Source organism: Schistocerca piceifrons, chromosome 3 (genome assembly GCF_021461385.2).
Source record: "Schistocerca piceifrons isolate TAMUIC-IGC-003096 chromosome 3, iqSchPice1.1, whole genome shotgun sequence".
NCBI lineage: Eukaryota > Metazoa > Arthropoda > Insecta > Orthoptera > Acrididae > Schistocerca > Schistocerca piceifrons.
The window spans coordinates 57,426,053-57,441,175 of record NC_060140.1 but is presented as its reverse complement, the minus strand read 5'-3'; the positions used below and the strand labels follow the sequence as shown (position 1 = coordinate 57,441,175).

Sequence of the window (15,123 nt, the reverse complement as noted above, 5' to 3'; positions counted from 1 at the left end):
CCTCTTCGATGACACCTTAAGAGTCCCAGAGGTTCAAAACTTTGAAGGAACAAGAACAAGACGGTCATTTCGTAAGAACTGTATAAAAAGAGTTGGTATGATGTTGCACGTGCTCTGACCTGGATGTATGCACTCATTCAGCTGTGAAGGAAGTCATAACGCCGCACTATCCTCTCCTGAGACACGAGGGCACACGACGGTTGTAACTGGTTCCTGGTATCCTCGTTACTGGCGTCGGGACTGAGTTGACTTCGGAGCTGGTCTCACACGTGTTCTGTGGGAGCAGGTCGGGGTACCTTCCTGGCAACGGTAGCACCTCGGCATCCCGTGGAGAGCTCTTAGAGACTCGTGCTACTTGTGGACAGGCATTGTCATGTTAAAAATGTCATCACGATATTGTCGCATGATAGGTAACTCATGAACAGGCCGCATGTCCATGACGTGTTGTTGGTTCCCTCAGCCACCGCCAGCCGTGGCCTGAAGTCATACCTGATGGCTCCTCACACCATGACGCTGTATCTCTCCGAAATACTGGAAGAATTTCACCTTGCCCAAGTCGCCGCCAAAGTATCCGACGATAGCCATCCGGCGTAGTGCAGAAACGCCATTCATCGCTGAACACAAAGCGACTCCGTCCATCAGCGATGCCACCACTACAAACGCAGTCGCTGTCTTGTGGTGCCAACGAAAGCAGACGTATGGGGCGGTAAGTCTCTAGTTCAGCTGGTACTTGTCGCCAACCAGTGATCCGAGATCACACAGTACGTAGAAGGGAGCCAATCACTTGTTCTCAGATGGCAGGCGCACCTGTGAAAGAGTTTCAATGTGCCCGGTGCGCAGTAGGGCGACTTTTGATGGTCAGAAGTGGTCGACCACAACCTTAGCAACGAGTATACCTGCTCTCATGTTCAGATAAGGACTGCCGTTATATTTAAAAATATTGGGTATCCCGTATATCGATATTTAAAGATGCGTCATTTGCAGCTTTCGATATTTCGAAAAATTGTATTAATATACCGACGGAGAAAATATCGACGTATCTACCTACAAAAATTTCGTCCGCACATTGGAAATAGAAAGCCAGTTTTAAACCCGGAAATTCAAGTATTGGTTAGTTATTAGATATTGTGTCCATCAACAACCTAGCAGCCTTAGAGCATGAACTGAAAGGAAACCGATGCACGTTCACGCTTTGCGATAACCACTTTGCTAACAATGGTAACTGCATGTAAGGGGCACAATAAAAGGTGTGCAATGAGTCAATTTGATTTCATCACGTATCGGATTAACGGAACACTTCATGTCAACTTTCCGGTTTCTTTCATTTCTACAAACGCCAGCGAACTAGCAGTTGTGTGAAAATTGTTTGGTGATGCTAAACCTAGCGGTTTCTGTTGGTAGCGCCGAGCGCCGAATACGTCAGCGTTTCCCCTCAGACGTAACCGCCCAGCGCAAAGGACAATCTTTTAATTTTGATTTTTGCTCCTCAATTTCAGCATATGCTAGTCAAGAATGCCGATGTGTAGAAAAAGGACTGTAGTTGCGATGAAATTTGTTTTTTAAAGTAACAAATGTGCTCTTTTTTTGTTATTCCATTCACACACACACACACACACACACACACACACACACACACACACACAGTGCAATCAGACTTCTTGTTTTGTGCCACCCATACTTGCTTCACAGGGTCAAAGTGAAAGATTGGACGTGATGAAAGCTCAAAAAGCAGTAAAACCACTTCACACAGTGTAAATAAAAATAGGTTGTACTACAATTCCAAAAGAACAACTTCAAATATTTACCGAAAACTGTGAAAAAATACAATATAAAATAAAAATATCGGCACTCTATATGGCCGTATTGATATCGATATATCGATACCATGTCAATGGACAACGTTAATCTAATTGGGCGTATCTTGGAAGAGATCGATATACCGATATATAGATATTTTACCAAGAGCCCTAGTGGCAATGCTGTTAACATCGGGCCAGTGTCACTTTCTGATGCCCCACAAATCTGGATACTGCACGCTCGACCAGCCGACCAAATGGACCTCCAGAATGAAGGCCATTTGAGTCTCCGTCAGGTGCTGACAGCGCTATCTCAGACGAATTTGCGGCAGCACCATCGCTTTCACAGTCATCACTCTACATCCGACGCTGTAGACATCACTTACACTATGTGATCAAAAGTACCCGGAAGTATGGCTAAAAACTACTTACAAGTTCGTGACATCCTCCATCGGTAATGCTGGAATTCAATATGGTGTTGGCGCCCCCTCAGCCTTGATCACACCTTCCACTGTCGCAGGCATATGTTCAACTAGGTGCTGGAAGGTTTCTTGGGGAATGGCACCCCATTCCTCACTGAGTGCTGCACTGAGGAGAGGCATCGATGTCGGTAGGAGAGGCCTGGCACGAAGGTGTCCTGTTGTATTCAGGTCAGGACTCTGTACAGGCCAGTCCATTACAGGGATGGTATTGTCGTGTAACCGCTACAGGCCGTGCCTTATGAACAGGTGATCGATCGTGTTGAAAGATGAAATCGCCATCCCCGAATTGCTCTTCAACAGTGGGAAGCAAAACGGCCTGTGCCGTGATAGTGGCACGCAAAACAACAAGGGATGCAAGCCCCCTCCATGAAAAACACGACCAATACAGAACAGCACCGTCTCCGAATTTACTTTTGGCACTACACACGCTGGCACATAACGTTTAGCGGGCATTTGATGGAGTACAACTAGTAAATAAAATTACCTTCATTAAACATATTACATACGATAGAATTAAACTACCTCCCTTCGTATCAAAAACAATCCTGAGCGGTCCATTTGGCCTGTTTTTGGGCCCATCTGTACCGCCCTCCATGGTGTCGTGGTTGCACAGATCGCCATGGACGTCGGGAGTGAAGTTCGGCATCATACAGCTTACTGCGCACAGTTTGAGTCGTAACATGACGTCCTGTACCTGCACGAAAAGCATTATTCGACATGGTGGCGTTGCTGTTAGGGTTCATCCGAGCCATAATCCGTCGATAGAGGTTATCAACTGCAGTAGTATTAGGCGACCTGTGCGAGGCATGTCATCCACAGTTCCTGTCTCTCTGTATCACCTACGTATCCGAACAACATCGCTTCGGTTCACTCCGAGACGCCCTTATTGAAAGCCCTTCCTGGCACAAAGTAACAATGCGGACGCTATCGAACCGCAGTATTGACCGTCTCGGCACGGTTAAACTACAGAAAAAATGGTTCAAATGGCTATGAACACTATGCAACTTAAATTCTGAGGTCATCAGTAGCCTAGAACTTAGAACTAATTAAACCTAACTAACCTAAGGACATCACACACATCCATGCCCGAGGCAGGATTCGAACCTGCGACCGTAGCGGTCGCTCGGCTCCAGACTGTAACGCGTAGAACCGCACGGCCACTCCGGCCGGCGTTGAACTACAGACAACACGAGCCGTGTACCTTCAGCCTCGTGGAATGACTGGAACTGGTCGGCTATGAGAGCTCCTCCCCCCCCCCCCCCCCCCGTCAAATAGGCGATGCTCATGCATGGTTGTTTACAACTTTGGGCTTGTCGGCTTGTCTAGTGACATCATCTCTGAACAGTCAAAGTGACTATCTCTGTGTTAGAATACCCACAGTCACATGTCAACATCTATCTTCAGGAGTTCTGGGAACCGGGGTGATGCTATTTTTTTGATGTGTGTATAAGGGCATCAGAGTCTCTCTGTGTGACATATACGCAGCAGGAACGCTCACACGCGGAAAGTTTTTGATAGCCCATACTTATAAAGGTAGTATGGTCTAGGGGACAGTGCGGCTGTCGCAGCCGAGCGAAGCAGACGTGCGGTGTGTGCTCTCCGCTGTCAGAGAGAGCCCGCGCGCCTTGTTTACTTTTTTCGGCCGACACTAACGTGACGCCGTAGCGCTACAAGACCATGGCAAACCAATACAGAAGATCAACCTTGACATTCACATTTCGGAACGACTTTACCCGACCAAAGGCGCTCGAAGTCGAACGCTTTTTAAAAGAGGAAGCCAAGATTCCGGCTGCCGACATTGTCGGCATTCACTTTTCGATCGTCAGTAGCACGGTCTATGTAAAGCTCATAAACGAAATTACATGCGACAAGGTGCTTCGTGAGATGAAACAAGAACTCCGCTTCTGCCACGCAGATGGCAATGTTGGCAACGTCGAGGTCGGCCATGCCGCAATGGGACTGCGGACTATCCGCATATTCGAACTTCCATTTGAACTCCCGGCGGCAGAAGTTGTAGCGGCGCTCCGCCCCTACGGCACGGTACACGAACACGTGGCTGAAAAATGGACCCAGTTTAAGACGTATCCAGTACTCAATGGAGTACGCCAAGTGCGCATAGATCTCCAACGACACGTGCCATCCTATCTACAGATCGGAGGATGCCGGGCCATAGTTATTTATGACGGCCAGCCGAAGACGTGTTCCGGATGCGGCAAAGAAGGACACCTTCGTTCCGAGTGCCTCCAGCGTCGGATCACACAACTCCCACCGAAGGACGTTGCACCACCAGCGGCGAAGACTGTTCTACCCGTGACTTACGCGGCGGCGCTCACGACGTTCTCCACACAACAGACACGGCCGACCGCTTCAGCGGTACAAGAATCACTTTCCACGGACAAAAACCTGGATGATCCGCCGACCTGGCCAGTGGTGGAAAATAGTACTACGACTCTGGAGCTACCGAACGCGACAGACATTGACGGCGGCAAGATGGCAATTGATTCCCTTATTGTACCGACCGAAGCGTTTGTTCCGGCGGAGCGTGAGTCAGTGCCGTCTTCTGACAATGAAGGCCATGTACGGAAACAGCGATCACCGAAACGCCGAAAGCGCCGTCGTCGGACCGTGTCGGAACACAGCGGTTCGCATTCGGCCGGGGAAGAACAACTAACCACTCAAGAAGCCAGCCGCGAAGCTGAGGCTGTTTCCACTGACTCCAACCATGCAGAACAGACAGAAAAACATGCAGCTTTCGAACATCAGCCCATTGACAGAAACAGTGAGCAGCGGGAAGGTACCAGTGCAGGCAGCGAAGTCGCCCGGTCCCTTACTACCAAACATTCCGAGGCTATGGAACATGAACAGACATCCGCGCCCGCTTCGTGGGCCGAGGACGTCGAGACACAAGATCCCGACCCGCGGCCAGCTGAGGCGCCGCCGGATCATGCAGCATAAGCAGCACAAGGAGGACCGCGTTTGGCGGGGGGTGACATCACTTCCGATGTTCGCTTCTCTCCAACATGGATAACCTCGCCCAAACAACGCGTTGCCAGGCTTACCGCCTGGCGACAATGAATATCAACATGATCAGTTCTCCTGTCAAGATCCAACTTTTGATAGAAACCATACGAGCCATGGGAGTTGACTTTGCTTTCCTACAAGAAGTGAAAACGACTGCACTCCCGCACTTTTACGGTTACGCCACACATGTGACGCCCGGAAGCCCTGCAGACACCGGAGTGGCAATATTAGTGCGTGAAGGTATTGAAGTTACCGACGTCACGTTTCTTCCCTCCGCGAGAGGAATAGCATTTACGGCACTCAACACCCGATTCATTAATGTTTACGCGCCGTCGGGTACCACAAGACGTCACGACCGCGCCAGATTCTATTCCACAGATGTCGCTCCCCTTTTCCTTGGACGATACGAGCACAGCGTCTTCGCCGGCGATTTTAATTGCGTACTTCACCCCAAGGACCAAATCCCACATTACATGCCTTGTCCGGAACTGGGTGCGATGATCCAAGAACTTCACTTGTGCGACACGTGGGAAAAAGTCCACGGTAACCGCTCTGGCCACACTCATCTTACCAGTCATTCGGCCAGCCGACTTGACCGCATATATGTGTCACAAGATCTCACACACGGTGTGGTGGACGCCGAATTATGGCCTCAAGCCTATTCCGATCACAGTGCCTATATCTGCACTATACACCTACGCCCCCAACAAGTCTGGCGCAGCAATGGCTTTTGGAAGCTCAACATAACTCATCTCCAGGACCTGGATTGCCGTCGGCAAGTTGCAGCAACGTGGACTGACTGTGAACGCCGCCACCCACGATACACCTCGACCCTGGAGTGGTGGCTCCTCTGTGCCAAACCAGCAATCCGTAGGACACTTATGCGTTATGGCAAGGACGTGACTGCGTGGCATCGACAGACCCTCGATTTTTACTACGCGGCACTCAGGGACCTCGACGCCTTACCCCCTTCCCCGGAGAGACAAAATGACCAAAGCAGAATCAAGGCTCACATACTATCATTGACGAAGCGTCGACTAGAAGGTGCAGTAGTCCGCTCGCGACGGCACGACCGAACGGTTGCAGAGGAACCCACTATGCACCACGTTGTGGCGGATAAGCGCCGACAACGTCAACATTTAATCACACAACTCAGGACACACGACGGTCGCTTATGTACGACCCAAGCAACCATAGTAAAGGCGGTGGAGGATCATTTTCGTCATCTTTACAAGGAAAGAACCGTCATTGACGAGGCCACTACTGAAGTGTTACAGCAGATAACCCGTACTATCGACGAGGCTACCGTGAATGCACTAACAGAGGAAATCTCACTCGAAGAAGTCGAAGACGCCGTGGACAAAGGTGCGGCCAATAAATCTCCTGGACCTGATGGATTGCCCATCGAATTCTACCGGACTTTCCGTGACATCATGATGCCTCGCTGGGTTATAATGTTCCGCGAACTTATGTCTCCAGACTGTGTTGTGCCGCCAGCGTTTGTAGAAGGTCTCCTCATACCAGTACACAAGCCAGGTGGAGGGCTATCGATTAACGACTATCGGCCGCTTACAATGTTGAACGCCGATTACAAAATTTTCACCAGGATTATGGTGAGCCGTATTAAGACGACTGTGCCGATGATCCTCGCTCCAGAACAGACGTCGCAGGGGGGAGAAGCCAACATACACATGGCCACCGGTGACTGCAGGGACTTAATAGCGATCGCTTCTGCGTGCCGTCTGAGAGCGGCGATCGTCTCCGTCGATTTCAACCGCGCCTTTGATAGAGTGCACCAAAACTTCCTCCTACGAGTGATGGACTGTATGGGATTCCCCCCGGGCCTCATCGACACCCTACGGCGTCTTTGGACCGCAGCCAGCTCACACGTTCAGGTCAATGGAAGGACGGTAGGACCAGTACCCATTAAGAGGTCTCTACGACAGGGTTGTCCCCTTTCAACCTACCTTTATGCAATCGCACTCGAGCCACTCCTTGGGGGCCTTAACCACCGCCTATCTGGTATCACGCTGCGGGACGTCACCTTTCGCTATAGGACATACGCTGACGACCTGCTACTGCTGGTTCGTTCCAATGACGAAGTTCAAAGCGTACTAACCTGGATTGAGCGATACGGACAGGCCGCAGGCAGTCTTCTGAACATCAACAAGTCGGCGGCGTTGGACATTGGGCGTGGTCTCGGACCGGAAGCTCTCGCTCCCCTCCCACCAGTTTCTGATCTGCGATATTTGGGAATCACGTTCAAGAAAGATGTACGTAAAACAGCTGCAGCAAACTACCGACGGTTATTACAGATCATACGCGCAATGGTGCGACAGAACCTACTCCGGGACTTGAATCTGCTACAACGTGTTGAATAGCTGAACCTCTACGTGGCATCAAAACTCAACCACGTGGCACAGGTCCTCCCACTACCGCTGCAGATAGGTCGCCGGCTTCAGGCGGCCTTCAGTTACTACGTTTCCGCAGGTCATATCTTTAAAGTACGATATGACACTCTTACCCTCCCAGTGCACAAAGGAGGGCTGGGATTGGTCAACGTCAGGGCGAGAGCAGCTGCTCTTTACATGAGCAACATGAGGAAACGATGGAAAAGTCAATATGCCTCTCTCACGGGTCGTTTACTGCAGGTTCTGATGCCAGCCTCTAACGTCCCGCCGGTGTCGGTTGCGCACGTCGCACCACAGCTCTCCCATGTGTCGACCTTCATTCTTGATTACAGCTATGTCAGCTTGAACCTCTCCGCCACACGTCCACCAAAGGCGAAAGATTTTTATACCAACCTTCTGCGGGCTGTTCACCATAACGTGGTGGAAAACAAGTACCCTACGGTTCACTGGCCAAGAGTGTGGAAAACGATACACCACCACTTTCTGTCATCCACGGTGCGTTCGAAGTGGTATCAGATCGCCAACAAAAAATATGCCACACGCCAGCGACTTCACACTATTGGACTGGCAGACTCCCCTTATTGCCCAGATTGTCACCTTTTGGATACCGATGAACATCGTTTTACTTGCGCATCATCGTCCGGAGTTTGGCGACTAACACAGAAGATATTGGCTTGTTACCTCCGGGTCACACCTGATATGATTGACCCGCAGACCCTACTCTGTCCCGATGAAACTTACTTTCCGGCTGCAAAATATCATGCGCTTACATGGTTCAAAGGACTTACCGTCGCCTACATCTTTAGCGACGGAGAGAAAGAGCAGCTTGATTACTGGTGGTTCCTACAAAATGCTCACAACGCCCTCGAACGCACACCGAAATACCGTACGCTCTTCGCAAATTATTTACGCAGCGTTTTCGTTAACCCCCCACTCAGCTGGGGAGTGCCAGGCTGTGGTTAATGTGCTGTGCCGCATCACACTAACGGCTCTGCCTTGCCAGCCATGACCAAAGGAAGAGACAAGCTGCTGCAAGGATACTGTTTTCCTTGAGGCACTAGCGAAGCAGAATGCCTCCGTTGCAGATGCCCTTCAAAGGCGCTATTGGAGATTTCAGATAACGATGCCAAGGCTCCAAGTGGAACCAGTTACATTATTGAAGAACCTTTTAGTTAGAATTACAACAGTGGTTTATATTTTATTTTTTTGATTACTCTTTTATGCAACCTTTGTTGTTGTAACACTTACTTGTAACACTTAGTTACTAGAATTCTCATTTGTACACGCTCCCTAAATGTAATCATATAAAAAAAAGTGGCAACGGATAGCCCTAACCTTGATTCCCATACTTCCCCTGGTCTATAGGCAGCTCTCTGGGGTGGGTTTACTCAGGAGCTAACGCCTGAAGTGGATCAAATTTTTTTTGTTATAGGATGACAAGTGGCGGTGGCACTTAGGTTGTTTTATTTTTTTTATTTATTTATTTTTTTAGTTCCATTTTCCTAAGGGGCTTCTTAAGGGAAGAAAGTGGTTCAACAAGGGGGTAAAAAAAAAAGAAAAAAAGGGGTAGAAATCCATAAAAAAAGGGGTAGCGTCTTTGCTTTATAATCATAACGTTTTCGGTCCCGGGTTCGATCCCCACCACTGCCTACATTTTGATAAATAATCAGCATTGGCGGACGAAGACTTCCGGCATAAGAAGTCAGCCTCATTCTGCCAACGGCCTTGTCAAACAGGGCGGAGGAGCGGATAGAGGTTCAGGGCACTCTCTTGTCCTAGGGGTGGGAAATTGCCCCTAAAGGTGGAAGAATCAGCAATGATCAACGACATGAGGATGCAGAAGGCAATTGAAACCACTGCATTAAAGACACGTAACGTGTATCCACAGGACATGTGGCCTGTATTTGAAGAAGTGTCATGATGATCTCTCCTTTGGCGAAAGATTCCGGAATAGTCCCCCATTCGGATCTCCGGGAGCGGACTGCCAAGGGGGAGGTTACCATGAGAAAAGGATTGAATAATCAACGAAAGGATAACGTTCTACGAGTCGGGGCGTGGAATGTCAGAAGCTTGAACGTGGTAGGGAAACTAGAAAATCTGAAAAGGGAAATGCAAAGGCTCAATATAGGTATAGCAGGGGTCAGTGAAGTGGAGGGAAGACAAGGATATCTGGCCAGATGAGTATCGGATAATATGAACAGCAGCAGAAAATGGTATAACAGGTGTAGGATTCGTTATGAAAAGGAAGGTAGGGCAGAGGGTGTGTTACTGTGAACAGTTCAGTGACCGGGTTGTTCTAATCAGAATCGACAGCAGACCAACACCGACAACGATAGTTCAGGTATATATGCCGACGTCGCAAGCTGAAGATGAACAGATAGAGAAAGTGTATGAGGATATTGAAAGGGTAATGCAGTTTGTAAAGGGGGACGAAAATCTAATAGTCATGGGCGACTGGAATGCTGTTGTAGGGGAAGGAGTAGAAGAAAAGGTTACAGGAGAATATGGGCTTGGGACAAGGAATGAAAGAGGAGAAAGACTAATTGAGTTCTGTAACAAGTTTCAGCTAGTAATAGCGAATACCCTGTTCAAGAATCACAAGTGGAGGATGTATACTTGGAAAAGGCCGGGAGATAGGGGAAGATTTCAATTAGATTACATCATGGTCAGACAGAGATTCCGAAATCAGATACTGGATTGTAAGGCGTACCCAGGAGCAGATATAGACTCAGATCACAATATAGTAGTGATGAATAGTAGGCTGAAGTTCAAGACATTAGTCAGGAAGAATCAATACGCAAAGAAGTGGGATACGGAAGTACTAAGGAATGACGAGATACGTTTGAAGTTCTCTAACGCTATAGATACAGCAATAAGGAATAGCGCAGTAGGCAGTACAGTTGAAGAGGAATGGACATCTCTAAAAAGGGCCATCACAGAAGTTGGGAAGGAAAACATAGGTACAAAGAAGGTAGCTGCGAAGAAACCATGGGTAACAGAAGAAATACTTCAGTTGATTGATGAAAGGAGGAAGTACAAACATGTTCCGGGAAAATCAGGAATACAGAAATACAAGTCGCTGAGGAATGAAATAAATAGGAAGTGCAGGGAATCTAAGACGAAATGGCTGCAGGAAAAATTTGAAGACATCGAAAATGATATGATTGTCGGAAGGACAGACTCAGCATACAGGAAAGTCAAAACAACCTTTGGTGACATTAAAAGCAACGGTGGTAACATTAATAAGACTTTAAATAATTTTGAAGTGTGTTGTAACTGCCGTAGGTGACGAAGTCTGCACATGGTCATATGTCCAAAGAAAATCATTTATACAAAACTTACGTCGTTACACTACAAGCTGTAGTTTCGTTAATACGTTGAATTCTTACTTGCAGTTGAATTTAATGTTATTTGCTATCGTTTATTGTTTTGTGCTGTGCACATTTGTGATAGTTCATAATTATGGATAAGTTTGTACAGAGAAAGAAGAGGAAAACCGATTTTGGTTCGTCCGCTAGCCTTACGGTAAGTTAAAAATATGTGCACACTACTGGAATGGACTAGTTACCAATCTGTAGCAATTTAACTGAATGAAGTCTTCATTCTGCAACGGAATGTGCTCTGATATGGAGTTTTCTGGCAGATTATAACTGTGTGCTGCACCGAGACCAGAACTCGGGACCTTTGCTTCTCGGGGGAAAGCGCATTAACCACTGAGCTGTCCAAGCACGGTTCAAGCAATGTCCTCACGGCTTTACTTACGCCATTACCTTGTCGTCTACCTCTCTGACTTCACAGAACCCCTACTGCGAGACTTGCAAGGGTAATACTCCTGAACGAAAGTTTACTGCGAAGACCTGGCTTACACACAGTCTGGGCTCTATTCCCAGAATGAAATTTTCAGTCTGCAGTAGAGTGTGGGCTGATAAGAAACTTCCTAGCAGGAAACTAAGTACTGGCAAACGCAAAGCTGCGAGGACGGGTCGTGAGTCGCATTTGGGTAGCCTAGTAGGTGATGTCTGCATAAGCATTTACTTGGCCTCACGTATCCCCATTACGCACACATTCTTCCGATGCCAAAGGCAATCACTCCACGCATTCTGGTAGCGCCTACATACTTCGTCGGTACGCGATTACTCTTCTAGATACGATACAATACCCTGATCCTTCCCACTGAGAGAGGAAGATTTGGACTCACACACATTCACAATCGTATCTTGGTGTTTTATCTCAACGCGATGTTGAAAACTTCGTGTAGATAGTAGCCGAATCTGAGGGGACTCTTGATAGACGAACTGACGCTAGCTTCTCTAATTGCGCCGGCTATGGTAAAGAAAATTTCCCAGCCATTTCGTGGTATCAGAGATTTTTTTTCTTGTATATAGCTTCGTTAAGCAGATCTACCGGCCAATAGAAGGATAACAGCGAGCGATGTCTATCGAATACTTCGAACAGACGCCCCGCTAACCCCATGGAAGAACGGCACACCACAATCCACTGGCCGACGATATGTCGGAGAATTCACTATAAAAATGTAAATGTCGTATAACTAGGGCCTCCCGTCGGGTAGACCGTTCGCCGGGTTCAAGTCTTTCGATTTGACCCCACTTGGGCGACTTGCGTGTTGATGGGGATGGAGTGATGATGATTGGGACAACACAACACCCAGTCCCTCAGTGAATTCACCATACCACCCCTGAGACAGAAACAAGAAAAGCTCAGTTCCACGCAGTTAACGGTAAACATGTCACCTGATCCAGGGTCCACGGAAACGACGACGCGCACCGTCTTATGTGCGGCCCCTCTGCAGAAGTATGGCATCTAGAGACGAAGAGGATGTCCTCCCTTCTCCGCGTAGGGCAAGAGGTCATTGACCCTACGACCGTTCTCTTTCCGGACTGGACGTACTACCGACAAGCCAAGACGAGCTCGGTGACATAGCTAGGAGCCCAAGCAGTGCATTACCTGTTTCGCGATGGCCCGAAGAATATGGTGGACTTCTGGAACAACCTGCACTAACGACGTACGGCTATTGTGTGCAACCTGAAACACCAACAATATTTTTTTTAATTTCCTGTGGAGTGTGTTACGAGATCTTCCGCGCCTCTGGAACGTCCCGAGTGTGAGAAGCTGACGTTGAACACGATGAAGACGCATACGGTGATCCCGACGAAAAGGTTTTCTCCTTCAGCTCTACGAGACGAAATGCCCGGAGGCAGAAGCGCCGGAGACGACCGCTCTTGTATTCATTCAGCAGCGGAGATTTTCTTTTTTCTTTTTTTCTCTCTTTCTCTCTTTCCTTTTTCCCTTTGTTCTTCGAGAAAACGTATCATTTCGTTAGCGAAGAGCTCCCATGGTATGATACCTCCGTAAACTCAAGAAAGGTGCATTACGTTTCCATTGAGTTATTTACTTTCCAAAGAAAAGCGTTTGATTCCTCTCCTTCATTCGAGCTGGAAAGAAAGAAAACTCGATAGAACACTTCCTCGTTAAAGGCAAAGGTACCGGTTTCGAATTCGGTCCAGAACACAGTCTGCCAGGAATTTTTATAGCAGTTTAATGTTAGCACTAGAGTCATTCTTCTGAAGGCTGGTAGAACTTTAGTTTTGCAATACTTCAGTATTTCACAATGCAGAGGAGCAGTAAATAGCATTCAAATTACGTTAAATTAAAATAAGTGCCTGAATATACACTTGGATTTGTCTGTATTGACACTAAGCCGCAGTGATCAGCAAAAAAATCTTCCAAACGGCGATGGTTGGATTTCTTTAAGAAAAATTAGATCACTATGCTATCATTAGTGGTCCCAATGGCAAAATATTGCCCAATCTGGTCACCCAGCGCTACTCAGTTCCAACGATGGGTAGGGGTTAGTGTTGAGCGGAAGGGATACGTGCTGGTAGCTCATCCAAGAGTTCATCCGTTTCTATAAGGTTGTTTTCAGCGGCCTGCTTCAATTCGTTCGAGCCGACTGCGTCCTGCTCCCCTCCATCCCCCTTTCGTCCAAAATTATTTATACTCTTGTAATACTGTAGTAACTGAAACCACCAGTTGTATGGAAAATTAAATCTTAGAATATGCATGCATTCATACAGTACCGAATGATTAAACATCTACCCGCCGGAAAACGTGCAAACGGTTTTCTGTGGTTTCCTATTTTCAATTTAGGTGCCGTGTGGCGTAGCCGCGTGGACTAGGGAGCCATGCCACGGTTCGCGTGGCTCTCCCCCTCACCCCCCCCCCCCCCCCTTCCGAGGTTCGAGTCCTGCCTCGGGCATGTGTGTGTTGTCCTTAGCTTAAGTTAGAGTAAGTAGTGTACAAGCCTACGGACCGATGACCTCAGCAGTTTGGTTCCATGGGAGCTTACACAAACTTCCAATTTTCAATTTAGTCAAATGCCGGGGTTCGTCCCTTACTATAGGTCACAGCGAATTCCTTCCTAATTCCGTTCTTACCTGACAGACAGCAATTTTCGTGAAGCTGCAGCCCCTGTGCATAAATGAAGAGAGTTGCATCGAAGGTGAGCCGAGCTTCTCTTTGGAGACTCCCAGCCACTAAAAGCCACACGATAAATAAATAATTATCCCAATTCTCCATATTTAGGTTCGTTCATTTGTCTTCCGGGAAAGTCTACAATGCAGAAAAATGATCGTTTTTTCTTTGCAAGCTGTGACGTGAGCGTACTTAAATAAGCAACTTGGGAAAGTGTATGGTTGTGTAATTCCAGATCCTCTACATTTTCCGCTCGTCCACTACTGATCATTTCTTCACCTTAGATCCAGACTGAAAGAAGAGTAGAGTGACCTTGGAGGGCGAAGACAGATTGAAGTAACTGCTTCTTACAGGGGAGACTCCCCATCACACTCCTCTCGGATTTAGTGGCAAGATGTCCTAGTGAACAGCCCGTCAAAAACTGAATACAGATCAGGTATAACAACAGGAAGAAAGTGTACTGAACCGAGAAAAAAAAGCAAAATAGAAACATTGAACGGTCCAAGAACAAGAACTGCAATAAAGAGTGGTTTGAAACATCAGCGGCGTCGTGGTTAATCGATCACGGTGTTGGACAGCCCAGCAGGCGAGCCGTGTTCGAAATTTTCTAGTGCCTTCTTTTTTTCTCAACCTTATGAACTGTCTGCCTGGACACTGAAATGTTTCTTTTCTGTAGTTTTGGCAGCTGTCATACTATACATTGGTTATAGAATAGGAGTCATGTGGTAAGAATACATTACCGTCGCAAGTAAATGTGATGTATAGTGAGAGCCGGCGAGATACCAAATAGACGTCCCACAGAAATGAAAACAGCAAATAAACGGGTGTGAACTATGTTACAACAAAGGAATTCAAGAATCACAACTTCCAAAATGGAACGAAACTTCAAAAACATTAAAAATGTGTGTTTTTACGGAGCAC

General features: G+C 47.6%; 1 protein-coding gene across 1 annotated transcript in view; it reads right to left on the bottom strand.

Moving 5' to 3' along the window:
• Positions 1-15,123, bottom strand: part of LOC124788385 (calcitonin gene-related peptide type 1 receptor) — a 299,112-nt gene that overhangs the window by 252,650 nt on the left and 31,339 nt on the right. The gene's annotated exons all lie outside the window — the stretch shown is intronic.